A 16,230-nucleotide genomic window follows, 5' to 3' on the forward strand; every position below is an offset into this window, starting at 1 on the left:
CCATGAAGAGCCTCCCCTGGGGAGCTCCAAGTTGTGGGGAAAAAGGAGACAGAGAACAGCGTTGCTGCTGTGCCAGCAAGGGACAAGTTCAAGAGTGGATGTGGAAGAGGCATCCAGCACTGTCTGGTAAAATCCCGAACGCACTGGGGAGTCATTACTTACCCTCTCTGTGCCTCGGTTTCCTCAACTATAAAATGGGAATAATAGTTTCTGCCTTACAGGGTTACTTTTGAGGGTAAAATCCCATACCTCCTATAGTGCCCGACACATATTAATCTGTCATAAATATCAGTCAGCACTAAACTATCCTTCTCCCTAATCAAAACTCTCATTCTCTAAGGTCCCAGGTGAAAACACATCTAGCAGCATAACAACTGGAGGGTCTCTTCATCCCTCCCTGGGCCTCAGCTTCCTCATCTCCAAAATGAGAAATTTGGGCCAAGTAACCTCTGTACCCTGAACTTTTCAGCCACGAGCCTTTCTGGGGTCCACGATCCATACCAGATTGCTCACCCGTTCTGGAACACACCCTGCTTCCGCTTGCTCTGGCCGTGTTCTCAGTTTGGAACGGACACCCGTGTTTTGGAGGCTACCTCAAAGGCTCCATGTCGGAAACCCTTCCCATTCTGCTCTCGAATTCAGCTGAGCTACACCTGCCTCACACTCAAGTCCTGGGAGCAGGTGTGAGCCCTGGAGGGGAGCCCGTGTTTGAGGGCTGAGTCCCCCGGTGACCAGCAGGGGGCAGTGCACAGCAAGGGCTCTGGTACCATGTTCCTTCTTACTAACACCATGAGGGATCAGGGAATATTTATTGAGGCCTTACCTTGAGCTGAAGAAGGCTTAAATCACCTTCCATGGAATGTCTTCTTTCATCCTTGTAACGTCCTACCCATGAGGTAGTTATTGTTATCATCCCCACCCTACAGATGAAGGACCTGGGGCTCAGAGAGGTGAAGTGACTGGCCCAAGGTCACAAGGAAGGTGAATGATGGAGCCAGAAACACACCCCATGCCTGTCGGACTCCAGAGGCCTTGTTCCCTAAACAATAACTTGGTGTCTTAGGAAAGAGAACCAAATGCCCACCCCCTAGACGTTACCCAGATGTTGTCCTTTTCCGTTTAAGGTCGGTTATGTGGCCCAGTACGTGATCTATCTTGGTGAACGTTCCGTGCGAACTTGAGAAGAATGTGTATCCTGCCGTTGTTGGATGACATATTCTACACATGAAATCCAGTTGATTGATGGTGCTGTTTAGTCCAACTGTGTCCTTACTGATGTCCTTCCCGCTGGATCTGCCCATTGCTGATGGAGGGGTGTGAAGTCCCCAACGACAACAGTGGTTTGTCTATTTCTCCTCGCGGCTCTTTCAGTGTTTGTCCTCGTGATGTTCCCTTCCTAGGTGCGTACACGTTAAGGATTATTATATCTCCTTGAAGAATTCGTCTCTTTATCATTATGCGAGGCCCATTTTATCCCTGATTGTTTTTCTTGTTTTGAAGCCTGCTTTGTGTGAATTACTGTAGCTGTTCCAGCTCTCTCTGATCAGTGTTAGCACGGTGTATCTTTTTCCATTCCCTTCCTTTTCACTTATCTGTGTCTTTATTTTTAGAGCAGGCTTCTTGTAGACAACAGATAGTTGAGTCTTGTTTTGTTTTTTTTTATCCCTCTGATAGTCTCTGTTTTTTAACTGGTGTATTTACACCATTCATATTTCGGGTGATACTAACAAAGTGGGATTAATATTGACCATGCTCATAACTGTTTTCTGCCTACTGCACGTGTTTCTTTTCTTAATCTTCCCATCTATTTCTGCCTTACCTGGTTTTATGTGCTTCCATTTTCTCCCCCCTCTTAATATATCAGTTAAATGTCTTAAAAAAAAAAAAATTAGGGGCACCGGGATGGCTCAGTCGGTTAAGCATCTGACTCTTGATTTCAGCTCAGGTCATGATTTCACAGTTTCGTGGGTTCGAGCCCTGTGTTGGGCCCTTGTACTGTCTGCTTGGGATTCTCTCTCTCCTTCTCTCTCTCTCTGCCCCTCCTCCACTCATGCTCTGTCTCTCTTAAAAAAATTTTTTTTTTTTTTCGGGGGCTCCTGGGTGGCGCAGTCGGTTAAGCGTCCGACTTCAGCCAGGTCACGATCTCACGGTCCGTGAGTTCGAGCCCCGCGTCAGGCTCTGGGCTGATGGCTCAGAGCCTGGAGCCTGTTTCCGATTCTGTGTCTCCCTCTCTCTCTGTCCCTCCCCCGTTCATGCTCTGTCTCTCTCTGTCCCAAAAATAAATAAACGTTGAAAAAAAAAAAATTTTTTTTTTTTTAATTTTTTTTTTCTTTTTTTTAGTTGTTGCCCTAGTGTTTGCAATATATCTTTACAATGAATCAAGGTTCACCTTCAACAGCAGGATACAGCTTCATGGCACCCAATACCAGCGTGACCCCAGTCCCTCCCTCCCACCCCTCATGACATTGCCAGCATTCATTTCACTAATTCAAAGGCTATAATCACCCAATACTTTTTTTTTTGCTATTATTTTTGCTTCTAGCAGTTATCCATTAGATTAAGAATAAGAAAAATAAAATATTTTATTTGATCTTCATTATCTCTTCTCTGATACTCTTCCTTTCTTTGTGTAGATCCGAGTTTCTGACCCACATATTTTCCTTCTCTCCAAACAACTTCTTTTAACATTGCTTGGAAGGAGGGCCTACCAGTGGCAGATGTCATTGATTTTGGTGACGGGGGTGTTCCCAACACACACAGGTTACACCTGTTGCGATTGTCCCACGGTTCTTGGATATTCTGTTTCTTTTCTTTTCTCCCCCCATTCCTTTATCTCCTTATGTTTCATTTTTAGAATTTCCTTGTTTGTTTGCTTCCTGCCCTGTTGTCTTTGGGTTTCCCTAAGAACTCCTTCTGAAAGAGAGTCTGAGTCTTGTAGCTCTTTGGGTTGTAAACCACCCTTAGTATACGGGAGACCGGCTGCACTGGTGGTAAGATGTTGGGGAGGGAAAGCATCCTGTACTCTTTTATCATTAAATCTCCAATTTTTTCATTGGCCTGACCCCCTGGGCTGTGACCTTCAGAAGCACATCTCGGCCCTCTTTTGCTCCCCTTAAATGACATGGGAAGGCTAGAAAGGGTCAGAAGTGTCTAACTGTCCTTCCCCCAGCCAGGCAAGTCTCTGGGAAAGCAGTTTCTTCTGAAGGGCAGGTCTTTGTTACGGAAAAAGCTCTGGGCATATTGCAAAGTGTTTATTTTTTCTGCTCCAAACAGAAGGGGTTTTTCTCTGATCTTCATCATATGAACTGGGTAGGGCTCCTGGGGGTGAAGCCCATAAAAGTACGGGCGTCCCTAGGAGGGGACCACGTTTGTAACTTGCAATCCAGTCCACACCCAGCTTCCATCAGGTCCTCACAATCACCATCTCATAGCAACAACACAATAATAATAATTCATTAATAAAGAGAATGGGAGAAAACCTTTGGAGATAACGGGGATGTTCACGGCGTAGTCGATGCTGATGGTTTCACAGATGCACGCTTAGGTACACGCTCGTCAAGTCATATACGCTAAATATCTACAGCTTACTGTATGTCAATCACACCTTAAAAATGTGTTTTTAGGACTACCAGGCGTGGGGTGGCGGGGGGCGGTGGGAGGGTATAGAAATTACCATCTAAGTAATCCTAAGAGTTACTGGTTCTGGTGGCTTCTGCCCCCGATGAGCTGATCCGGGTTGTGCTTCTGCATATTCCCCCTTCTCTCCAGGTTTCAGGTTGGCAGTTTGCCCATTGGCCCTCCTTCTCTGCTGGACCTAAAAGTTGTGGACTTTGGGGCACCTGGGTGGCGTCAAGCGTCCGACTTCGGCCCAGGTCATGACCTCACAGTCCATGCGTTTGAGCCCCGCGTCGGGCTCCCCGCTGGGGGTTCTCTCTCTTTCCCTCTCTCTCTGCCCTCCCCCCCTCATGCTTCCTCTCTCTCTTAAAAATAAACTTTAAAAAATAAATAAATAAAAGGTGTTGACTTTTAGCTTGTTCAGCTTTCTCTTGTGGTGAGGATGGGAGTGGCAGGTTCCCAGCTCTTCACGCATCCCAGATGAAACCACAAGTACCCCCCTTTGCTGGCATTTTAACACATCTGCCAAAGGCCTGCCCTCCCATCATGGGACAGAGGGACAGGCTATGTTGGCAGAGTAAATCCAGGAGCAGCTCAACCCACTACCGGTCCACTCAGCAAACCTGCCCTGCTCCCTGCAAGGAGGAGGCACCACCCTGGGGAAACGGAGGCCCTAGGGAAAGAGCCATGAACCATGTCCCAAGGGCCCATCAGCCTCCCCATTCCTCTGCCGGCTCTAGCCTTCTGAATCCCTCTATCTCCTCCAGGGACCAGACCAGGCTATACTAGAGGTAGAAGCAAGGGGTCATGTGAAATGGGTGTGAGACTGAGGTCAGGCTGGCAGGCCCACCAAGCACAAGCTCCGCCTTTCACCGACTGACCTTCTACGGCTTCAATCCCTTGTACGCTTCGAAAGGAACAGTACTTTCCAACTGCGGAGAGGACGGAAGTGCTTGGCGCTGAGCCTGGCATATCACAGGTATCCCACAAACACATTTCCTTCTTTCCCCCCAGGAGCCCCTGTCACCTCCGGAAGCCAGTCCGGTAGCCCTGCCTTGGCGCTGAGTGTTCCCCGGTCGGCACCGCCTTTCCGCCATCCCCCGCCCAGCCCAAGGGCTACCCAGAGGATGGAACGAAGGAAGTCTGAAAGCAAGTAACAGTGTTCACAGAGTTACATGCCAAGTACTGCTCTAAGTACTTGATGTGTATCCGCTGATTTGATCTACACACACGCAAAATGTATGATCTAGGAAATACCGGCATTCTTATTTTACCGGTACCGGTAGAAGTACCGAGAATCACAGCAAGAATCATAGCCAGTAAATGGCAGAGCCTGGGCTTGAACCCGGGAAGAGAGGGTAGAGGAAGTAAAGATCCCTGACCTTGGGAGGAGGACGCTAGGCAGAGGTCGAGTCCCTCGCACTATACTGGGTTTAGCTGTGTAGTTTAAGGACTCGAGTCTTCCTCCAGGGCCTTCGGGCTCCAGGGTTCACTGAGGGGATGTTAGTGCTAATGGGGGATTGGGAGCCCCGAGGGAGCTGGGCCAACCCTGTGAGACAGGAAGAGGCTTGGGGATGTGCCCCTGTGCCCCACCCAGGGCTTTCCTTGTGCTTCTGCTGCTTCTCAAGCTTGAATAAGCACAGGAACCCCCTCAAGGATCTTGTTAAAATGTAGCTTCGGATTTAGTAGGTTCGGGGTGGGGCTCAAGATTCCGAATGCCTAACAGCCTCCTGGGGGATGTTGCCGCTGCTGGTCTAAGGACCACCCTTGGACAAACAAGATTCTGGAAGCCCCACATGTCTCCAGCCCAGCTTCCTTCTGTCGCTTCTTGCTTCTCCCACTCCACCTGCCTGGTTCCTTCTGTATCGCTGGCTCTGGAATGAGAGTTCTCGCCATGCCACTTCCTAGGTGGCAGGGCAGCCTCTGAAGCGCACTCCAGAAAAGCTACCCAGCTACCCGGGGAAGGGTCAGCCACATAAACCAGTTACCCAGCACGGGCCAAGCGTGCACGTTGGGCCCAGCACCTTCCATCACCTCTAGATCCCAGAACGCTGGCTTCTGGCTCCAAAGCAGCACTTATGTCACCTGTAGAATGGAGACATGATCACAGAACCTGCCCTCACAGAGCTGGCGGGGGGAATCGAATGTGTTGGCAGTGTAAAGAAGGCAGCCGGGTAACTGGCACCCAGTAAGCACCACTTGAGCAGCCTCTAAATTTTTCGAACGAATAACCAGCAGAGGTGGGTCTGAAGGTCACTTACAGATCATTAAGCACAGTAGCCCACAAACTTGACTGTGCGTCAGAATTGCCCGTGGGGTTTGTTAAAACACGGGCCTCTGGACCCTACCCCCGGAACTTCTGATTTAGTAGGTCTCAGGGGGGACCTGAGAACCTGCATTTATGACCGGTTCCCAGGTGATGCCGATGCTGTCGCTCCAGGGGCCGATGTCGAGAACTGGGGGGAACTGCTCTGGGGGAACGCCTGCCCCTGCCCGATGAGGAGGAGCCTGGAAGCCAGAGCTGGCAGGGCTAGGCCGGGTCACACCAGGAGGTAGGAGCTCCAGGGACACCAGCGAGGGGCTCTTCTGAGACCGGAGGCCCTTCCGCAGGCCTCTCCTCCAAGCCTGCCCCCTCTCATCTGGCCCAGCGCCACAGCCCTCAGAAGGCCCCTTCACCCACCTTTGTTTGCATTCCCGGAGCCTGCGTCAGCCCGGGCAGTGGGCATGTCTATGCGGGCAGCCTGGCGCGGTCCTGGAGGCTGGCCCTGTGCTCCAGGCCTCCTGGGCTGGTGCCGTAGTGGCCACGCAGGGCTCACTTAGCAGGCCAGTGACTCATGCTTCCTCCTGGATTCCGGGAAATGCTTCCCTGCTGCTGCCGCCTTTTTCTTGTTAAATGAGAACTTCACTGCAGACTTCCATGGAAACTTCAGGATGGGGAGGCAGGGGAAAAGATGGACAAATCCATTCCCCAGAGGGGACCCAAGAATTCCCATCTCTCTCTCTCTCTCGTTCCCTCTCTTTCTCTCCTACACACACACACACACACACACACACACACACACAGAGTCTCACACGCACACACACACACACACACGCACACTCCCACCCTCTTGCCAGCCCTGGCCTGAGCCCCCAACCCACCACGGAGCTTTGGTCCAGCAGGGCCAGCCCCAGAAATGCTTGCTTTTATTAAAAAGGAATGGCCTCACAAAGGCACGACTGTAGGAAAGGTTGTAATTTGCCCAAATAAAACTTAATTTGATCCATGAAATAGCTGTGGTTTATTGTGTAATAGATGTGCTATGTGTTTCAATTTAATAGAAGCCAATATAATAGGGGGCCAACTGGGGCCTCCAGAGTCCCCCTCTTTCCCACCACGCACAGTAGGGCCACACCGCCCTCCCTGATGGCGGGACCCTCCACCAGGAGAGGATGGAGAAGGGTTGGCCACAGGCTCCTGGCCCAGACCGGGGAGGCCCGTGGGAGAAAGAGACAAGTAAGAGTGCTTGAAGGAAAAAAAAAAAAAAAAAAAAAAAAAAAAAAAAAGGAAAGAAATGAAAACCACTCTTTTTCCAAAGCAAGGCTGTGAGTGTGTGAGTCTGAGGAGGGGGCTGGGGAGCTGAGTCACTTTCCTGTCCCCTGCTGGAGTGGGCGGGCCCCTGCCAGGGGCTGTGGGAGAAAGCAAAATGGTATGTCACCTGGAATGTGTTTGGGGGGTGTCCCTCTGGAAAAGCCTTCAGGGGCAGTCCCTGGGATAGTGGGCGGCTGCCTTCGCCCCCAGAGCCTCTGTGTGAAGGCTGGCTGTCGCCAGGCTCAGCACGAAGGCAAGTACAGGCTGGGGGAGAGAGCCGGTGGGGGGGGGGGCTCACTCAGATATGGTGAGGCTCCCAGAGAGAGTCCAGCCAGCGCCCCCTGACCCCAGCCCGGGCCCAGAGAGGGCCCGTGAGCTGCACAAGGTCAAATAGCCAGGGAGCGGCTTGACTGGCTGTCTTACAGCCCGTCAGGAGCGTTGACCAACTGACAGAGACCAGTAGGGGAGAGAGGTGGGTGGGAGTAGCGGGACCTCACATTTGTCAGGTGACTCCTGTGAGGCTGGTCATCGCCCTAAGCATGTCCTGTGCATTACCTCATTTAACCCTCACGACAACACTATATGGTAGGCAGTCGTGACCGGGGGTGGTGGCTCGTTCAAAGCCATAGTTGCCCCTGGACCTTCTGCTGCCTCCTGTAGGTGGAGACGGTGCCCCACCAGCAGCCCTGCCCATCCCCCAATCTTGCCCTGCTCTGGTGGCTCCGATCCTGGGACCAGGTTGCTCCTGACTCATTCTCCCCACGAAGCTGCCATTAAAAGGCCTTTATTTGGCTCAGAGTAATGTTGGGCAAACCTCTGAGTCCCAGTTTTCCCATTTGTAAAATGACAATAAGTACACATACCCCGCAGAGGCTGTTCTGGAGAGGAAGTGAGATACCATACAAGAGCATTTAAGCCAGGGCTTGGCACTCAGTAGATGCTCATTAAATCCATCTGTTTCGAACAACTCACACTGAGAATGCCATATGCCAGGTACGTTCTGGACATCAGTTTGGGAGAGAGAACCATCTGGATTTGAATCCCAGCTCTGCCAGTTGCTTTGCGGGAATCTGGACAGGTTATTTCACCTGAGCCTTAGTCTCACCACCTAAAAAATGGGCAGAACACTACCTACTCCACAAGGATGATGGGATAATGTAATGAGATAATAGATGGCATGTATAATAAGTGCTCAATAAATGATAGTTGCTTTATTATTTATTATCATCATTATTATTCTCTTTCTAAACTCTATTCCATGGCCTGACCGCCAGCGGATATGACCAACCTGTCTAGCGTAGTGCTATTCTCCTCTGGCCTCCAAGGATTTCTTAGTCTATCTGTGAACTGGAGTTTCTGTGCTGAGGCTCAGAGAATTCTCTGTATCCCAAGAACCCCAAAACAAATCACATATGAATCCAAAGATGGAAAGAATGGAAAGCAGTTACCCTAGAAGCATCCGCAGGGCATGATCTTCTGTTCTTTCCAGAAAATGTCACCTGTCTGCCAAACCCATTACTGGGCTGGACACAGGTGGGTCTGTGGGGCACCTGGAAGGGCAGGGGCCTCATCAGGCAGGGCGGGGTCTTCTCTGAGAGCCAAACGAGGGGGAGAGGCACCCCATCACTTCCTGTGCACAGTGGCCATTCTCCTCTCCTCCCCTCCTGCCTTGCCAACTCCCACTGCTGCCTCCTGGGCCACGGGGAGGCCAGGAAGCCCAGTTAGGGAGCCACGCTGTGTCCTGGTCATCTAAAGCCACAACGTGGGGTGTAGAAAGGATTGGAATGCTGCAGGACCGTGACTTTGCTCAAGGTCCAGCCAGTGTGTGTGTGTGTGTGTGTGTGTGTGTGTGTGCGCGTACGTTTTTTTCCCATTGTATTTTGTTGAGTTCCCTTAATCTCAGTGCCTTGCAGGGTGCCACAAGGGCCAAGGGAGGCAGTCATGTGTGGAAGCACGCCGTTAGACGACGCACATGGGAGGGACCACTTACTGTCGTTTCACACCGTCCAATTTCAATTAAGCCGAACACTGGCAGCTAGAAATGTTTAATTTAGACTCAGTCCCGAATCCCTTTTGGTTCAACATTTACTGTGGAGAACGTGTTTGTGTGATTGTATGATTTATAACAAAGTTGAACGTGACATAATAAAGCTAACACACACTCATTGTAGAAAATTTGAAAAATACGGGCAAGTATAAAACAGGATGTGAAAATCACCCCTAACGACACAACCCGGAAGTGGTCAGAGTTATAGCTTATCTATCTCTGCATCAATATCATAAGAACAATATGTGTGCAGACATTCAGTGCTTTGTACGTGCCAGGGACTGAATTCAGTGCTTTCTGCTCTATCCATGTATATAAGTAAATGAAGAATCTTAGTAGCTATATGTAGGGTTAGCACCTGCTTTTTTTTCCATTTGGCCTTATCACATGAAAACTTTCCCAAATAACCAAAAATATTCTAGGGCCGCCTGGGAGGCTCAGTCAGTGAAGCGTCCGACTCTCGGTTTCAGCTCAGGTCATGATCTCACAGTTTGTGAGTTCGAGCCCCGTATGCACGGAGCCTGCTTGGGATTCTCTCTCTCCTTCTCTCTCTGCCCCTTCTCCACACTCAAGCACTCTCTCTCTCAAAAACAAATAAACTTTAAAAAAAAATTAATATTCTCAAACATGATCTTTTCCTTTATAAAAATAATGCACACTTATGGTAAGGTAAACAGTCCAGAAAAATAGAAAGTGGAAGGAAAACAAACTTCAGTTGTACCTTGACCTCCCCTCCCATCCTCCCGGGTGCAATTGCCATTAGCAGTTAAGCATGGATTTTATTATTTATTTATTTATTTATTTTTAATGTTTGTTTTTTTTTTGGTTTTTTTTTGAGAGAGAGAGAGAGAGAGAGAGAGAGACTGCAAGCGGGGGAGGGGCAGAGAGAGAAGGAGACACAGAACCCAAAGCAGGTTCCAGGCTCTGAGCTGTCAGCATAGAGCCCGACGTGGGGTTCGAACCCATGAACCGTGAGATCATGACAGAGCCAAAGTCAGACGCTTAACTGACTGAGTCACCCAGGCGCCCCATTAAGCATGGATTTTAAAGGCTCCATAATATTTTGTCACATAGATGTGCCATCATTTCTGTAATTCCATGTTATTGGATATTTAGACTGTTTTAGAGTTCTTGCTGTTACATAAAAAAAAGAATATTTCTCAGGAAAGATCCCCAGAGGCAGAATTGCTGGAACAAAGGGCATAAACATTTTTAAGGCTTTTGATACATATTGAGAAACTGATTTCCTGAAAGCCGCCCTGTTTAGAGTGTCATCTGCACAGAAGAACAGTGGTCTTGCCCATCTCACGTTATCTCAGCCCCACCGAGCGTTATGTATTATATATAAATAGTTGGGGTAAAGTGGTAAGTAAAAAACACCATCTCCCTATTTCAACTGAATCTTTTGTTTCCTAATGAGGTCGCACATATTCGTAGTTACTTAAAAAAAAAAGAAGTTTATTTATTTTGAGGGAGGGGGAGGGGCAGAGAGAGAGGGAGAGAGAGAATCCTGAGTGGGGCTCAAACTCATGAACCCCAAGGTCATGACCTGAGCTGAAATCAAGAGTTGGACGCTTAACCGACTGAGCCACCCAGGTGCCCCCTTAGTTACCTACTTTTAAATATTTTTTTAAGTAGGTTCCACCCCCAGTGTGGGGCTTGAACTCACAACCCTGAGATCAAAAGTCAGATGCTCTACCAAATGAGCCAGCCAGGCGCCCCCTTAGTAACTTACTTTTAAACAAACATAAACTTAGTCACTTACACTTTCCCTCTTGTTAGTTTTCTTTTCAGGTCCACTGCCTAATTGTTTTTTCTATTGAGGTTTTTAAGTTTTTTTCTTTTTGATTTGCAAGTGCTCTTTACATATGCATTTTTATTTTCATTCTATTTATGATATGTTTGGATGTACAGAAGTTCCCAGTTCAAGTTAGGCGGATATATACATCTTTTCCATGATAATTTCTTCTTTACTGCTGTGCTTAGAGAGGCCCATCCCGTCCAGAGATCAAAATCATGAACATTTTATTCTAGTCGTTTCATGGTTTCATTGTTTTCACATTTTATGGTCTCATCCGTCTGGAATTTGTTCTGCTCCATAGTGCAAGGTGAAGAAGTCTGCCCCCACCCCCCACCATTTCCTGTTTCCCCAGCACCATTTATTTGAGCAAACCTTCCTTTCTGGGGGACCCTGTAAAGGGCAGCAGCCTCAGGCATTCTACCATCACCCCCTGAAGACACACGCTTGTGCAATACCTTCTTCGGCTTATACTCCCCATGCACCAGGGCCCTCTGCCTCCCACTGGGGACACAGAAACTGACACAACACAGTTGCCACCCTCAAGCAGCTACCAAGACAGCCAGTCAATAGACAAGCACCATAAAATGTGCAAAAGGCTTGAATGGGAGGGAAGTCTGGGTGCTGTGTGAGACTCAGCTGTCATGGTTTACCTGGGCTGGGTGAGAGGACAGCTGGTAGGAGATGGGTCCCAGAGGAAAGGACAGGTGAGCTGAAGCATGGAGGGGGTGAAGATATTAAAGGGTACGAAGGCACCCAACAGACAGGTAATCCAAAGGGCTCCGGGCGGGTGGGGCCTGGGTGGGAGGAGACAATTCTCACTCTATGCCATTTTGTACCACGGACATGTAACTCCTATAAAAACATGAAAAATTCCTAAGGGTTACTACTTAAAATGAATAGAAAGGAGTTTGACAATTAAAGTACTGGTGTGGGTGAAGGGCATCCAGGAAGAGGGAACAGCATAAGCAAAGGCTTGGAGTCACAAATCGGTCCAACTTGTTTAGGGAACATTCTGATCTAGAGAACAGGTTCAGGCTAGAGGGAATGGGGGGCTGCAGACCAAGGAGGGCCTTAAATGTCCCATAAGGAGCTGGACTTTTGTGGATAGTCAACAGACAGCTTTACGTAGGGGAATGACTTGGCCGGGGCTGTATGCTAAGAAGATCGGTCTGGCTGCAGTCTAGAGGGGAACAGAAGGAGCTTCTGGAGACCTGTGGAGGGACCCATCATGAGACAGCTGTGGTGATGAAAGATTATGATGTGTCCAGGGCCGTTGTGGTCTGGGACTGCCCCGTCCAGCCTCTCCTTTAAGATAAATTCAGCCCGCGGGCACCTGGCCACGAGTCACTTTGGGATCCCACCCACAGGGGAGGATTCTGGACCCCCCTCCGTCTAGGCCCCAGTCTCAGAGTGCTTGGCTTCTCTGGGGGTGAAAGCCAAGAGTATAAAAAAAACCAAGGAGCCCAAAGGCAACCAGACTCTGAATCAAGAGCGATCTCAGTCCAAACCCTGGCTCAGTCTCCATGAGACCTTAGACAAATTACTGAGCTTCTCTGAGTCCCATTTTTCCCGGATCTGTACAATGGGGCAGATAGACCTGTAAAGAGGGTTAGCGAGCGTGCAGTGGGAGTATTCCCTTAGATAATGTATGCAAGTTGCCCACACGTGGGAGGGGCTCGGGCTATGTAAGCACCGTACCACTGCTGTAAAGGGAATGAGTGTGTTAAAGGGAGAGTTTAGAAAAGGCACCGCTTACCCCAGAGGAGGAATGCCCAGGATTTCAGGCACAGGAAGGTAGGTAGCATCAGAGATGACAAACAACAGCTCATAAGGGAACCCTGGCCCAGGCCCTGTGTCTGAGTGGCCCTTTCTGCTTTCTTTCCATCCCAGGCCTTCTACCAAGCCCTTCATTCCCTCCTCCTGGGCCATGTCTCAGACCACATCAATATTCACATCAGTACTTCCCAGAGCCCTGCTCCTGAGTTCATTTGTTCCTTTGCAACCAGTCTGCTGAAGCAGATCTTAGACCCGTTTCACAGATGAAGAAACTGAGACCGCCTCCCCCCCCCATATGGGGAGGCGGTAGTAGGGAGCCCACTCCCCCAGCTTGCTAAACCTCCCGACCATGGTGTCCGTGGACACAAGCCGAGGGGCAGGAAATTCTACAGACCAGGGTCTGTGAGGCACGGGGAAAAAACCCCGGCACCTCAGATGAGGGAAAGCTAGTGAGGTGGAACTTGGAAAGCACGGGAATAAGGGTCACGCAGACCTGGTCACAACCACCACTTGGCTGTGTGACCTTAGGCAATGGCTTGACTTCTCTGCACTTCTGCTTCTCATCCGCAAGGCAGGCAGCATCCCGCAGATGCCGAACCATGTCTGTGAGCGTGAAACAAGAGAAGCGATGGTGCCTTCGTTACTTACTGCTGCGTAACTAATTACCTTGCTTTTAGAGAGACGACCTCCCAAGGCTAGTCAGCGTGATGTGTCCTGTCTGTCAACACCGGGTGCCAGGTGGCACTCATCAGCCCCATGGGATGTCGGAGTGACAGGGGTGGGCTGGGGCAGACTCCTGGAGGAGCTGGAGTTGGGACCATCTTACGCTGTTTTCTCATAACTTCTCGGTTTGGGAGGAAGGTTAAGAAAAACGTCTATCAGATCACGGTCAGAGCTGCCTGGCCGGGTGTGGCTAACACAGCAGTCAGTGAACCGAATGCACTGGCACCGGGGTGGGGGCGGGAGGCCTGCTCAGGGCCCCGTCCCCTGTGAGGAAGGTCCTGATGTCTAAGGTGCTCCCTTCCCAGGTGCTGGCTTGTTGGTCTTCCTCCACGGCCAGTGAGCTCTACTCCAGTGTTTTCACTCCACCTGTTCCCAGTCATCCCTGTTTGTACCCAGACCTTTGTCCCAGAAGGACCCGGTGCAACAGTGACAGGGCATTTTTATAAAATTGAGCCAGAATTCAGTTTAGATCCCCTTTTGGCCAGACGACCAAACACGGGCTGCGTTAAGTAAGGTGGCCGCTCGGGGAGCGTAAGAAGTAGCATGCCCGAGAATGGCTTGGGCCGAATGGCAAATTCTCAGAAAAGGTCTCTCTGTAACTCCCTACCCTTCTCATTCCCCAGGAGGAGGCTGAGTAGATGGTCCCCTTCTGGGGACGGCCACCATCAATGACCAAACCGCTTGAGTCAGGAGTTTGGACCAAGAGAAGGTGAGGGAAATTGACTTAGGAACTTTGACTCGCCAAGACCGTCCCTGTGAATGGCAGGGAGCAGGAAAGGTCATCGAGCACCGTGTCTGTCGGCACTTTGTGGCGTGCCTGCTGGGGTAGAAGGCACACTGTTGTCACCCTGTAAAGGGCCCAGAAAGCTGAAAATGTGACACGATTGGTTTCAAGGGCCACAATGTTGTGGCTGGAACTGGCTGACCAATCAGACTGGAACACCACCACCGTAACCTGGACAAGTGTCAACAGCAAGGAGACGCCCACCCACAGCCCTAAGACGGGGTCAAAGGTTCAAGGCAGGGAATCTGCCTCGAGCAGACTGTCCTGAGACAGTCTGGTCAGCTTTTGGCAAGCGTTCCAGGCTTGGTGTGCAGCGTAGAAACACAGAGTGGGGCGCCTGGGTGGCTCAGTGTCTGACTTCGGCTCAGATCGTGATCTCACGGTTCGTGAGTTCGAGCCCCACATCAGGCTCTGTGCTGACAGCTCGGAGCCTGGAGCCTGCTTCGGATTCTGTGTCTCCCTCTTTCTCTGACCCTCCCCGGCTTGCACTCTGTCTCTCTCGAAAATAAATAATAGAACAGTCAAAAGTTAAAAAAGAAAGGGAAAAAGAGTCCCTTACTTGTACAGGTCTCGGGCGGTAGGAGTCTAGCCACACGTTGTAGGATGATCGGTCCAGGCAGCAGTGGGGGGCAGTCTGGACAGGGCAGGCACGCGGTCAGTGTCAGCAGAGAACACACCCTCACCGTGGGCATCTACGGGAGTGACCCACAGGGCTCCATCAGTAGCTTCAACTTGTTCCCACGGTTTGTGACCCCACGGATGGTGTCTTCAATCTACCAGCCTGTCAGGGCTGGAGCTGTGAGAACCGTCTTGACTTCCGCCCACTGGGCAGGGGGACGGTGCCCATTTTGCGTTCTGCAGAGCTGGCACCAAGGTTCTACAGTGGACCCCACCTGGACAAACCCAGCCTCGGAGCCCTAATACAAGTCCATTCTTCACCTTTGGTTTCCTCTGGGCGTTTGTCTTGGGGCCATTTCCCCAAGGTCAAAATCCCGTTACGGCAGCAGGACGACCTTTTGTTGTCGTCTGAATGGATCTGCAGTGGGCACGACGGACCGCGGGAGGGGCCGAATCTCATGTTCCCTTAGCCAGCGTGACGTGCCCACCCTCTTGTCTCCAAGTGAGCCAACCAAAGTTCTAAGAATCCCTGTGGTTTCTGCTCACAGGCGTCGTGGACGTCCCCCCACCTGCGCCCGGTGTGAGTGCCCATCCGTAACCACCATCTGAAAGACAGCAGCTCCTCTCCACCCCCCCACCCCCAACGACCCTGGCTGTTCCCACGGGGGGAAGTGAGACTGGCCAGTGACTCGTAAGGAAGTCCCACCAGCCGGAGAAGAGTCGGCCGCAACCAGGGCACGGTTTGGGCCACTCTCTGCACCTCTTCCCAGTGCTCAGCCTGCAAACGCCCCCAATTCCTCCTCATCAAAAGGCAGTAAAATAGAGGGTCATTTATTGCCCACTTGGCCATGCAATCTGGTCAACGTATTAGCTCGCGATTTTCACGGACTTGTCTCAGAATCCCATGAAGTGTCTTGCGAAGTCCCCATCTTTCCTCTTCCAGCACCCCCCAACCCCATCATCACTGTCAAGAACCATGAGGATCTAAGATTTTACCCTCTTCGCCACCTAACGTGTTGGCTTGCCCCATTTCCTGGATGCCGGCAGAGGACCCAAGATTCCGGAGTCAGAGACTACGGGCTGCTATTACTCATGGCACATCGTGCCTTGGTTTCCTTGTGCAAAGAGAGAAGGTGACGCCCGCAAGCTCAGTGGGGTGCTTTATGGGGAGGAACCCTGAGCTGCGGGAACCCCGAACTTGTATTACAGTGGGCAGTCAACATACCTGCCCTTTGCACAAAGGGGCATCTTGTAAGGCTGTTGCCTAACGTACGTCCTTGAGGAGATAATCTAGA

The sequence above is a fragment of the Panthera onca genome, chromosome B3 (genome assembly GCF_046562875.1).
Source record: "Panthera onca isolate mPanOnc1 chromosome B3, mPanOnc1 haplotype 2, whole genome shotgun sequence".
NCBI classification, from domain to species: Eukaryota; Metazoa; Chordata; class Mammalia; order Carnivora; family Felidae; genus Panthera; species Panthera onca.